This window comes from Lethenteron reissneri, unplaced genomic scaffold (assembly GCF_015708825.2).
Source record: "Lethenteron reissneri isolate LAM-NWPU_2019-01 unplaced genomic scaffold, ASM1570882v1 scaffold_140, whole genome shotgun sequence".
NCBI lineage: Eukaryota > Metazoa > Chordata > Hyperoartia > Petromyzontiformes > Petromyzontidae > Lethenteron > Lethenteron reissneri.
The window spans coordinates 389,448-403,539 of record NW_026891113.1 but is presented as its reverse complement, the minus strand read 5'-3'; the positions used below and the strand labels follow the sequence as shown (position 1 = coordinate 403,539).

The 14,092-nt window shown below is 43.1% G+C and overlaps 2 pseudogenes; one reads left to right on the top strand and one right to left on the bottom strand.

Annotated features, from left to right (window-relative positions):
* The window catches only part of LOC133362195 (uncharacterized), a 426,135-nt pseudogene that overhangs the window by 67,830 nt on the left and 344,213 nt on the right, over positions 1-14,092 (top strand).
* LOC133362194 (zinc finger protein 721-like) overlaps positions 1-14,092 on the bottom strand; it is a 45,500-nt pseudogene that overhangs the window by 7,790 nt on the left and 23,618 nt on the right.

The window sequence follows — 14,092 nt, the reverse complement described above, 5'->3', positions numbered from 1 at the left end:
ACTACCAGTTGTATCCACTAACGAAGACACTTACTTGTTGATGCACGGCGTGTCGATGTCCCTGTAACCCGTCTGAAGAGATCGCCACGAACTCTCCCAGTCGCCAGGCAATCGAGCTCGCCAGGCTGGGTCTCGCAGGAGAAGGGTAATCTGCAGAGCGAAGAGTTGCGCGTCTATCCTCAGTGAAATCCCTCTCGAAATGGTCTTGAGGTCTGATTTTAAGCCCCTTATAACTCCCCTCTAGCATTCAATTCCTTTGTTCTCGTCTTGGATTATCATCGACTTTGCATTCAATTGTTAATTTCTACATTAACAATCCGCATATGTAGCAACATAGCTTAGCTAATCCGGCCATTGCAATTTAACCTTAATACATATGCATATCTCTCTGCATAATTGTATGCTTCCGTTTAAATAAAGATATACATATCCATGCATAATTTCGTGCTTCGTGATAATTTGCCAATATTCACCCGACAATGTCCTTTAAACTGAAGCAAGTTTAGAGGATTTAACATCGACATACAGTCTGAAGTATCAAAATGCTGATGTCCAGTTCGATTTCGACTAAGAGGTACAAATATATACTGTACTGACTTTGTTTTATAAAAAATATATTTAAGTATTTGTGTTGATATGAGCGCGTCAGTAAATCAAGGTGATTTGTTTAATTTAATTCACGACAATTATTACGATTGCTGTCATACACTTTTATTGATAATCGAAATTGTATCGCTTGTAAGCGTGTGTGAGCAATGTCTTTCTCCAACTTTAGCTCAACAAGACCACTTAACAACGAGAGTAAAATCAGGAATTGAAACACCTCACAACCAATGCGCATCACACTACATCAACAAGTAATCCGATAGGACTACGAAGCACCACCTTAACGTGACAAAGTTTGGAATCAACAAGACAGCACGCTCACATCATTTGCTGTGCAATAATTACAACACATGCCACCTTCTAGCATAAGCACCAGCCATTACAGCAGGGAACTGTAGCCATGTGTATGGACATGGGTGTGTACTTCTCTGTGGGTATATTCGTGTGTATGTGCACTCGTGTGTGTATTTACACTCGTTCATGGACACGTGTGGGTCTGTACACGTGTGTGTATGTATGTACAATCGTGTGTGCTCGCATATTTGTGTGTGTTGAAACGCAATCCCTGAGCATGCACACTGCTGTATACGTGCACATGTGTTTATGTATATTGCTGTGTGCAATTACACTGTGCATGTATCTACACCCCGATGCATTTACACTCATTTGTGCATCTATACATATGTGTCGTATGTATAAATGCACAAATGGGTGTACGCACTCGTGTATGCATGTGCACCCGTGTGTGTATGTACAAAGCGGTGTGTATGCACATTCGTGCATTTTCCTACAGCACTGTGTATGTCCACTCGTGTGTGGGTGTGTGTACAACGGAGTGTATATGTGGGGAGCGGTGGTGTAGCGGTTAGCGCGCTGCGCTATGAACCCGGCTACACGGGTTCGATTCCCGCTCACGGCCAACACCAGTGACGATTATCTGAACCGGTCCCGGGCCTCCCCTAGGTCGACTCAGCCTCAAATGAGTACCTGGTGCGGTGTGTAAACATTGCCACGAGGGAGACAAAGGCGGTCGGGCGTGGTGCTGGCCACCCACCCCCTCGTGTACCGTTGCGGCCTTCATAGGTGCTCGCTAACAGCACTTGCCCCTACAGTCTGTTAAGGCTATACGGGGGATCTTTATCTTTGTGTGTACAAAGCGGGGTGGATGCACATTCGTGCATTTTTCTCCACCGCGGTGTATGTAAACTCGTGTGTGGGTGTGTGTACAAGGGAGTGTATATGTGTACTCGTGTAAGTTTGTATAGTGGAACACACAACTTATTTTCATATCGTTTCGTACAAATCATTGAGGGGCAACGTGGTGATGAATGCGGCACCACAACAGGGAACTACAGGGATGAGACTCCCCGCTCGTGGTGCTAAATTAATGAAAACAGCGCCACTGAGCGGACAGAGCCCCGCCCCTACAGCTCGTGCGTGTGACGTCATGAGTGTGACGTCATGAGTGTGATCAGCGGACAGCCACGATGCTGCCAGGTGAGGGTCAACTTGTGTGCTGGAGATGCTTCACCTGAAACTCGCCTCCACGCGTGTTCGCTATGAACATTGTAGCAATAAGGGACGATTAGTCATCTTTAACATGTCAGGTCTTTATTGTTCTGCAAGAAAATTCACGTTAATACTCGTATCGAAATCTTTATTCATACGCATGCTCAAACAGGAAGGAACTAGGCAAATTATTTCCCAATAGGAATTCAACAGTTAAAACATATTCTTAAAATCTAACACGTAAACGTCGATTTCCCCATCGACGTCCTTTTGACTGAAGCCATTCGTCCAGAAGTCCAAGCCATCAAACACAAGAACAACGAACGTGCAATCCACGCACACTCTGAAACCTATTACTTTAAGTTATTTTGTTTATTACACAATGATAAAATATTTTTTAAGAACATCTTCTTGGTTCTTTCGGTAAAGTCACGTAGAATGGAAATAATAAAATAATAAAAATAAAACATCATAAAATATTATTATTTTATTATTTCCATTCTACGTCACTTTACCTGAAAGAACCAAGAAGATGAATCCCTGCAGTCACGAAAGCTTTAAATCGAAAATTAAGAACATGTTTAAAATATTGAGCAAAGTTGTGATCACAGTATTTCTCCAACTTTAGCTCAACAAAACCACTTAACCACGAGAGTAAAATTAGAAATTGAACCACCACACAACCACTGCGCTTCACAACACATCAACAAGTAGTCCGATAGGACTACGAAGCACCACCTTAACGTGACGAAGTCTAGAATAAACTTTAACACGCAATTAGCGGTGAGAAGATGACATGGCACATTCTACCATAAACACCACACATTTACCAGTCCCGATGATACAACCACCAGACGAAGCAACGCATCTATAGAAGTATAACAATGTTGTCATCCTGAAATAAGTGAACACTTCTGGAACTTAAAAGGAATACGTTCATCTGAACACATTATAGAGCATTCACAACATCACTCTATTTCGATTTAAAGCTTTCGTGACTGCAGGGATCAATCTTCTTGGTTCTTTTGGTAAAGTCACGTAGAAGTGAAGTAATAAAATAATAAAAATAAAACATAATAAAATAATTTTCACGACGTTTCGGCCACAACGCAAGCAGCCATCTTCAGGTGAAGAATAGGTCTGTCAAGTAGACAGAGTCTGAATGACTACTTGACGGACCTGTTCTCCACCTGACGACGGCTGCTTGCGTTGTGGCCGAAACATCACTCTAGCTTGGAGTACTGGAAATCACGGAAATAATATTTCGTACCTTATTAACTGATCTAACAGAGACACAAACATGCACATTCCAGGACTTCAAGAGTTAACAGAAGTTCTCAAAACTTTGACTCTCCAGCCATTCCAGCAGCCATTTCTCAGTATCCACCTGCATGGGGTCGAAAGAGGAATTGTCGTCAGGGCTCATTACATCCAGCAACCTGTCAGGATCCAACTGCATGAGGTCGAAAAAGGAATTGTTGTCAGGACTCATGACATCCACTACATCTAGGCATCTCTCAGGATCCACCTGTATAGGATCAAAAGATGCATTTTTTTCAGGACTCATTGCAGCACTTTGCATTACACCTTTTGATTCCACTTCCCTATCATTGCGGATCTTCTGATGCTTGTTTCGTGGTGATGACCGTGAACATGTCCTCTCCCTCGGAGAGAAATTGATTCGCTTTTCACCTGAGTGTGTTTTCTGGTGACTGTGAAGATGTGATTTCTGTGAAAATGCCTTCCCACACACAGAGCAATTGAATGGCTTCTCGCCCGTGTGTGTTTTTTGATGACTCTGAAGATGTGATTTTCGTGCAAATGCATTCCCACACACAGAGCAATTGATTCGCTTTTCACCCGAGTGTGTTTTCTGGTGTCTGTTAAGATTTGATTTATCCGCAAATACCTTTCCACAAATAGAGCAATTGAACGGCTTCTCGCCCGTGTGTGTTTTCTGGTGACTGTAAAGAATAGATTTCCAAGCAAATGCCTTCCCACAAACAGAGCACTTGAATGGCTTCTCGCCCGTGTGTGTTTTCTGGTGACTCTGAAGATGTGATTTCTGTGCAAATGCCTTCCCACACACAGCGCAATTGAATGGCTTCTCGCCTGTGTGTGTTTTCTGGTGAGTGTTAAGATGTGATTTCTGTGAAAATGCCTTCCCACACACAGAGCACTTGAATGGCTTCTCGCCTGTGTGTGTTTTCTGGTGAGTGTTAAGATGTGATTTCCGTGAAAATGCCTTCCCACACACAGAGCAATTGAACGGCTTCTTGCCCGTGTGTGCGTGGCGCTGTGGAAAGAGTATCTGCTCCATGTGAATGATTCTTCAGAGCAGAGTAACAGTCGCGGGTGTTGTTGAGAGTTAAAGGCACCCTCTAAGCTGCGTGGATGTCTGCCTCAAATCGCCAAAAAGCAAACTCTCACTAACGTTGAACCGACACACAGTAACGTCTCGTAAGTCGGGATGAACGCGACTACCAGTTGTATCCACTAACGAAGACACTTACTTGTTGATGCACGGCGTGTCGATGTCCCTGTAACCCGTCTGAAAGGTCGCCACGAACTCTCCCAGTCGCCAGGCAATTGTGCTCGCCAGGCTGGGTCTCGCAGGAGAAGCGAGGAGTTGAGCGTCTTTCCTCAGTGAAATCCCACTCGAAATGGTCTTGAGGTCTGATTTTAAGCCCCTTATTACTCCCCTCTAGCATTCAAATCCTTTGTTCTCGTCTTGGATTATCATAGACTTTGCATTCAATTGTTAATTTTTACATTACCAACCCGCATATGTAGCAACATAGCTTAGCTAATCCGTTCATTGTAATTTAACCTTAATACATATGCATATCTCACTGCATAATTGTACGCTTCCGTTTAAATAAAGATCTACATATCCATGCATAATTCAGTGCTTCGTGTTAATTTGCCAATATTCACCCGACAATGTCCTTTAAACTGATGCAAGTTTAGAGGATTTAACATCGACATAGAGTCTGAAGTATCAAAATGCTGATGTCCGGTTCGATTTCGACTAAGAGGTGCAAATGTATACTGTACTGACTTTGTTTTATAAAAAAATATTTAAGTATTTGTGTTGATATGAGCGCGTCAGTAAATCAAGGTGATTTGTTTAATTTAATTCACAATTATTACTATTGCTGTCATACACTTTTATTGATAATCGAAATGGTATCACTTCTGTTTTATATATATATTTTTTTTAATAAAAATAAAAAATAATTTTATAAAAAAGAAATAATTGTTTTATTTTTATTATTTTATTATTTCCCTTCTTCAATAAGGATCGATTAGTCATCTTTAACATGTCAGGTTTTTATTGTTCTGCAAGGATATTAAAGTTAAAACTCGTAGAGACACATGCACACTCGTGTGTGAATGCACACCGCTGTATAGAAAGTCGTGTTTATAAGCACACTTGTGTGTGTATGTCTACTCGTCCGTGTTTTTTAAAGGAAGGATATGGTTGAAATAACGTACGATCAGTCATCTTTAAAAACAATTCAGGTCTTTATTAATCTGCAAGAAAATTCACGTTAACACTCGTATCGAAATCTTTTTTAAAACGCTTGCTCAAAAAGGAAGGAACTAGGCAAATTATTTCCCAATAGGAATTCAACAGTTAAAACATATTCTTAAAATCTAACACGTAAACGTCGATTTCCCCATTGACGTCCTTTTCGACTGAAGCAATCAAACACAAGAACAACGAACGTGCAATCCACGCACAATCTTAAATCAATTATTTTAAGTTATTTTATTTATTACACAATGATAAAATAAAATAAAAGAACATGTTTAAAATATTGAGCAAAGTTGTGATCACAGTATTTCTCCGACTTTAGCTCAACAAAACCACTTGACCACGAGAGTAAAATTAGAAATTGAACCACCACACAACCACTGCGCTTCACAACACATCAACAAGTAGTCCGATAGGACTACGAAGCACCAGCTTAACGTGACACAGTCTGGAATTAACAAGACAGCACGCTCACATCATTTGCTGTGAGAAAATTACAACACATGCCACCTTCTAGCATAAGCACCAGCCATTTAACAGCCCCGATGATCCAACTACCAGACGAAGCAATGTATCTTTCGAAGTATAAAATTGTTGCCATCCTGAAGTAAGTGAACACTTCTGGAACTTAAAAGGAAGACTTTTATCTGAACACATTCACATGACTCTAGCTCGGAGTAATGGAAATGACTGAAAAAATATATCTTAGAGACACGAATATTCACAGGGCAACAGTTAACAGATGTACTCAATACGTTAGAGTCTTCAGCCACTCCACTACATCCAGCCATCTCTTCATATCCAACTTCATGGGGTCGAAAGTGGAATTTCCTTTAGAATTCATTACATCACTTTCGAATTCAGCTTTTTATTCCTGATGACTTGTGAAGTGTTTTCTAACCGTGAAAATGCTTCAAACACACAGAGCAATCAAACATATTTGTTCAAATGATCACACTAGCTTGGAGTACTGCTGCAAATCACTGATTCAAAAAGAGTTGTACGTTATTAATTGATCTTACAGAGATACAGACATGCACGTTCCAGGACTTCAACAGCTAAAAGAAGTGCTCAAAACTTTGATTTTCCAGCCACTCCAGCAGCCATTTTTGAGTATCCAACTGCATGGGGTCGAAAGTGGAATTGTCTTCAGCGCTGATTACATCCACTACATCTAGCCATCTCTCAGGATCCAACTGCATGGGGTCGAAAGATGAATTGTCGTCAGGGCTCATTACATCCAGCAACCTCTCAAGATCCAACTGCATGAGATCGAAAGAGGAATTGTTGTCAGGACTCATGACATCCACTACATCTAGGCATCTCTCAGGATCCACCTGCCTCGGTTCAAAAGATGAATTTTTTTCAGGACTCATTGCAGTACTTTGCATCTTACTTTTTGATATCACTTCATCATCATTGCGCATCTTCTGATGCTTGTTTTGGAGTGATGGCCGTGAACATGTCTTCTCCCTCGGAGAGCAAATGAATGGCTTTTCCTCCTAGTGTGTTTTATGGTGCCTGCGAAGAGCTGACTTCCATGCAAATGCCTTCCCACACGCAGAGCATTTGAATGGCTTCTCACCCGTGTGTGTCTTCTGGTGACTGTGAAGATTTGATTTCAGTGAAAATGCCTTCCCACAAACAGAGCACTTGAATGGCTTCTCGCCCGAGTGTATTTTCTGGTGACTGTGAAGATTTGATTTCTGTGAAAATGCATTCCCACAAACAGAGCACTTGAATGGCCTCTCGCCCGAGTGTGTTTTCTGGTGCCTGTGAAGATCTGATTTATGTGAAAATGCCTTCCCACACACTGAGCAATTGAACGGCTTCTCGCCCGTGTGTGCGTGGCACTGTGGAGAGTTCATCTGCTCCATGTGACTGATTCTTCAGAGCAGAGTAACAGTCTCGGTTGTTGTTGATAGTTAAAGGCACTCTCTAAGCTGCGTGGATGTCTGTCTCAAATCGCCAAGAAGCAAACTCTCACTACCGTCTAACCAAGACACACAGTAACGTCTCGTAAGTCGGGCTACACGCGACTACCAGTTGTATCCACTAACGAAGACACTTACTTGTTGATGCACGGCGTGTCGATGTCCCTGTAACCCGTCTGAAGAGATCGCCACGAACTCTCCCAGTCGCCAGGCTGGGTCTCGCAGGAGAAGGGTAATCTGCAGAGCGAGGAGTCGAGCGTCTATCCTCAGTGAAATCCCTCTCGAAATGGTCTTGAGGACTGATTTTAAGCCCCTTATAACTCCCCTCTAGCATTCAAATCCTTTGTTCTCGTCTTGGATTATCATAGACTTTGCATTCAATTGTTAATTTTTACATTAACAATCCGCATATGTAGCAACATAGCTTAGCTAATCTGGCCATTGTAATTTAACCTTAATACGTATGTACATCCTACTGCGTAATTGTACACTTCTGTTTGAATAATTACATACATCTCCATGCATAATTCCGTGCTTCCTGTGAATTTGCTAATATTCACCCGACAATGTCCTCTAAACTGCAGGGATTCATCTTCATGGTTCTTTCGTTAAAGTCACGTAGAAGGAAAGTAATAAAATAATAAAAATAAAACATAATAAAATAATTCTCACGACGGAAGAGATGGAGGACGAGACAAAGGAGGAGGTGGAGGAGGTGCAGGTGGTGGAGGTGGTGATGCAGGCTCGTGAAGGACGCTACTGGGCAGTTGGAGGCAGTCGCCCTCCAACAACAACGGAGGGCGGAGAAGCGACGCTCACAACAACGAGCGGAGCGCCGGGTGGCTAAAGCACAGCAAGTTGGTACAGTAGGGGGCACAGGTGGTGCATCAGCCAGTCATCTCGGTAATCTCGGTCAGTCGACCCGTGGCACCTGCTGGGTCTGCCCCGTGACCTCCTGCCAGCGGGCGTTCGACACTTCACGTGGTAGCCTCAAGGTGCACTTGGCCTGGCACAAGCGTCGTGGTGACGTCACCGCCACTTAGTGGCGAATGGCGGTTATTGTTGTTGTTGTTGATGCAGGGAAAGAAGAGGAAGCGAGGGGGCCTTGCTCGCGTGGCGAGAGCGATCACCTCACTCCTCCGCCGCGTGCTGCTTTGTGGTGGCATGGCCACCACACAGTAGGGGTGGTTGTTGTGGTCGTGGATCGCTGCCAACCATGACCACTATCACCAGACTACCCACCCACCCCGTGACACATCCCAGGCACACACCCACACTCCCCGTGATACACGTCACACACACACACCACATGGTTCCCCGGAGAGACGGTGCCACTGGGACCACAGCTGTGGAAGGAATCTGAGCAGCAGATGCCAGGACTACAGTGGAGAGCGACTGCTATCAAGACACCTCACACAACAAACACACACGGGACTAGCCAAAAAAAACTAGCCGGCCCCATCTTGGACTAATAGGTGCAAGTTAATACTGTTCTGAACCTGTTTAATAAACATATTTAAGAACACTCGTGTTGAGCATGGCGCTTTTAGCAAACGAGTGTGTTTTGTTATAATTTCTGTCATGAACTTTGAATAATCATCTGAATGGTTTAGCTTGAAAGCGTGGTTCATAATAACGTTACGCAAAAAAAACAATCGTCATCTTTTAGTCTGTAACATACGACCTTCGGTGTGTATATACACCAGTGTGTATGTGTTCAATATTTTGCACGTGTTTAAAATTTGCGACGAGTTTTTTTTTGATACAGCTGTCTTGGCTGTGATGGTACCACCTGAAGACGGAAGCTTGTGTTGCCTCTGAAACGTCGTGATTTTTATTTTATTTTACTTTTTAATGTGTTTTACCTACGTGACCTTACCGAAAAAACCTAAGAATACGAGTTGTTTTGCTAATTTCATTGACTATTGAGGTGTTACCAGCCCCTCGCACCCGTCCAAAGACCTCGTGGGACGCTGTGGTGGCTACGAGCCTTACCTCCGGGACATTGCTCACATCCACCACAGCGTTACCGTCCAACACCGTCAATGAACGAAGGGGGTTGTTTTTGCAAAACTTTACTCGTGGCAGGAGATTGACAAACAACAGAGAGTGCCTCCTTCTGATAAACAAAAAAACGAATGAAGGGGGCGTGGGAGCGTGGCGTAAGGTGTGGAAAGCTGTAAGTCACAGGTATCAATCGAATTGGGTCAATGACACCAGCACACAAATGGTGGGGTCGTTTGGAATGGTGTTGCATTGATGAAAGATGAAGTTTTCCGACGTTGAATTTCATGAACTTTACATTCAATTGTTATTTTTGGAATTTCCAATCTGCATATCTAGCAATTAGCTTCGTTAATCTGGCTATTGAGCTTAAGTCTGAATGCATATGTGCATCTCACCACATAATTCGCGTTCATTTGCTCATATTCACTCTGCAATGTGTGTACACGTGTATATTTACACTTGTTTTTGTGGATATGTACATGCGTGTATGTGTGTATAGGTATGTACACTAATTTGTTCGCACATTTATTTGTGATGTCAAACGCAATCCCTGTGTACGTACACTGCTGTGTATGTATACTCGTGTGTGTATGCGCACTCGTGTATGCATGTGCATTGCATCCGTGTGTGTATGTACAAAGCTGTGTGTATGCACATTCGTGTATGTATCTACAGCTCTGTGTATGTCCACTCGTGTGTGGGTGCGTGTACAAGGGAGTGTATGTGTGTACTCGTGTGTTATTGTTATAATATTGTGTCGTACCAAGAATTGAGGGGCAACGTGGTAATGAATGCGGTACCACAAGAGGGAACTGTAGCCATGTGTATGTACATGGGTGTGTACTGCTGTGCGTGTACATTCGTGTGTGTATTTACACTCGTTCATGGACACGTGTGGGTCTGTACACGTGTGTGTATGTATGTACAATCGTGCGTGCTCGCACATTTGTGTGTGTATTGCCCCTACAGTCTGTTAAGGCTATACGGGGGATCTTTATCTTTGTGTGTACAAAGCGGGGTGGATGCACATTCGTGCATTTTTCTACACCGCTGTGTATGTCCACTTATGTGTACAAGGGAGTGTATATGTGTACCCGTGTAAGTATGTGTAGTGGAACACACAACTTATTTTCATATCGTGTCGTACAAATAATTGAGGGGCAACGTGGTGTTGAATGCGGCACCACAACAGGGAACTACAGGGATGAGACTCCCCGCTCGTGGTGCTAAATTAATGAAAACAGCGCCACTGAGCGGACAGAGCCCCGCCCCTACAGCTCGTGCGTGTGACGTCATGAGTGTGACGTCATGAGTGTGATCAGCTGACAGCCACGATGCTGCCAGGTGAGGGTCAACTTGTGTGCTGGAGATGCTTCACCTGAAACTCGCCTCCACACGTGTTTGCTATGAACATTGTAGCAATAAGGGACGATTAGTCATCTTAAACATGTCAGGTCTTTATTGTTCTGCAAGAAAATTAAAGTTAAAACTCGTAGAAACACATGCACACTCGTGTGTGATTGCACACCGCTGTATAGACAGTCGTGTTTATAAGCACACTTGTGTGTGTATGTCTACTCGTCCGTGTTTTTTCAAGGAAGGATATGGTTGAAATAACGTACGATCAGTCATCTTTAAAAACAATATAGGTCTTTATTAATCTGCAAGAAAATTCACGTTAATACTCGTATTGAAATCTTTATTAAAACGCATGCTCAAACAGGAAGGAACTAGACAAATTATTTCCCAATTTCAACAGTTAAAACATATTCTTAAAATTCAACACGTGAACGTCGATTTCCCCATTGACGTCCTTTTCGACTGAAGCCATTCGTCCAGAAGTCCAAGCCATCAAACACTAGAACAACGAACGTGCAATCCACGCACACTCTGAAACCTATACTTTAAGTTATTTATTTATTACACAATGATAAAAAAATTAAAGAACATGTTTAAAATATTGAGCAAAGTTGTGATCACAGTATTTCTCCAACTTTAGCTCAACAAAATCACTTAACCACGAGAGTAAAATTAGAAATTGAATCACCACACAACCACTGCGCATCACACCACATCATCAAGTAGTCAGATAGGACTACAAAGCACCACCTTTACGTGACGAAGTCTAGAATAAACTTTAACACGCAATTAGCTGTGAGAAGATGACATGGCACCTTCTACCATAAACACCAAACATTTACCAGTCCCGATGATACAACCATCAGACGAAGCAACGCATCTATAGAAGTATAACATTGTTGTCATCCTGAAATAAGTGAACACTTCTGGAACTTAAAAGGAATACGTTCATCTGAACACATTATAGAGCATTCACAACATCACTCTATTTCGATTTAAAGCTTTCGTGACTGCAGGGATCAATCTTCTTGGTTCTTTTGGTAAAGTCACGTAGAAGTGAAGTAATAAAATAATAAAAATAAAACATAATAAAATAATTTTCACGACGTTTCGGCCACAACGCAAGCAGCCATCTTCAGGTGAAGAATAGGTCTGTCAAGTAGACAGAGTCTGAATGACTACTTGACGGACCTGTTCTCCACCTGACGACGGCTGCTTGCGTTGTGGCCGAAACATCACTCTAGCTTGGAGTACTGGAAATCACGGAAATAATATTTCGTACCTTATTAACTGATCTAACAGAGACACAAACATGCACATTCCAGGACTTCAAGAGTTAACAGAAGTTCTCAAAACTTTGACTCTCCAGCCATTCCAGCAGCCATTTCTCAGTGTCCACCTGCATGGGGTCGAAAGAGGAATTGTCGGCAGGGCTCATTACATCCAGCAACCTCTCAGGATCCAACTGCATGAGGTCGAAAAAGGAATTGTTGTCAGGACTCATGACATCCACTACATCTAGGGATCTCTCAGGATCCACCTGTATAGGATCAAAAGATGCATTTTTTTCAGGACTCATTGCAGCACTTTGCATTACACCTTTTGATTTCACTTCCCTATCATTGCGGATCTTCTGATGCTTGTTTCGTGGTGATGACCGTGAACATGTCCTCTCCCTCGGAGAGCAATTGATTCGCTTTTCACCAGAGTGTGTTTTCTGATGCCTGTGATGATTTGATTTATCCCCAAATGCCTTTCCACAAATAGAGCAATTGAACGGCTTCTCGCCCGTGTGTGTTTTCTGGTGACTTTGAAGAATTATTTTCCTTGCAAATGCCTTCCCACAAACAGAGCACTTGAATGGCTTCTCGCCTGTGTGTGTTTTCTGGTGACTGTTAAGATTAGATTTTTCTGAAAATGCCATTCCACAAACAGAGCACTTGAATGGCTTCTCGCCCGAGTGTTTTTTCTGGTGCCTGTTCAGAGTTGATTTCTGAGCAAATGCCTTCCCACAAACAGAGCACTTGAATGGCTTCTCGCCCGAGTGTATTTTCTGGTGACTGTTTAGAGTTGATTTCTCCACAAATGCCTTCCCACAAACAGAGCACCTGAATGGCTTCTCGGTCGTGTGTGTTTTCTGGTGCCTGTGAAGATTTGATTTCCGTGAAAATCCTTTCCCACACGCAGAGCAATTGAACGGCTTCTCGCCCGTGTGTGCGTGGCGCTGTGGAGAGAGTATCTGCTCCATGTGACTGATTCTTCAGAGCAGAGTAACAGTCGCGGGTGTTGTTGAGAGTTAAATGCACTCTCTAAGCTGCGTGGATGTCTGCCTCAAATCGCCAAAAAGCAAACTCTCACTAACGTCTAACCGGGACACGGTAACGTCTCGTGAGTCGGGCTACACGCGACTACCAGTTTTATCCACTAACGAAGACACTTACTTGTTGATGCACGGCGTGTCGATGTCCCTGTAACCCGTCTGTAGAGATCGCAACGAACTCTCCCAGTCGCCAGGCAATCGTGCTCGCCAGGCTGGGTATTGCAGGAGAAGGGTAATCTGCAGAGCGAGGAGTCGAGCGTCTATCCTCAGCGAAATCCCTCTCGAAATGGTCTTGAGGTCTGATTTTAAGCCCCTTATAACTCCCCTCTAGCATTCAAATCCTTTGTTCTCGTCTTGGATTATCATAGACTTTGCATTCAATTGTTAATTTTTACATTAACAATCCGCATATGTAGCAACATAGCTTAGCGAATCTGGCCATTGTAATTTAACCTTAATACGTATGTACATCCTACTGCGTAATTGTACACTTCTGTTTGAATAATTACATACATCTCCATGCATAATTCCGTGCTTCCTGTGCATTTGCTAATATTCACCCGACAATGTCCTCTAAACTGCAGGGATTCATCTTCAGTCACGTAGAAGGGAAGAAATAAAATAATAAAAATAAAACATAATAAAATAATTCTCACGATGGAAGAGATGGAGGACGAGACAAAGGAGGAGGTGGAGGAGGTGCAGGTGGTGGAGGTGGTGATGCAGGCTCGTGAAGGACGCTACTGGGCAGTTGGAGGCAGTCGCCCTCCAACAACAACGGAGGGCGGAGGAGCGACGCTCACAACAACGAGCGGA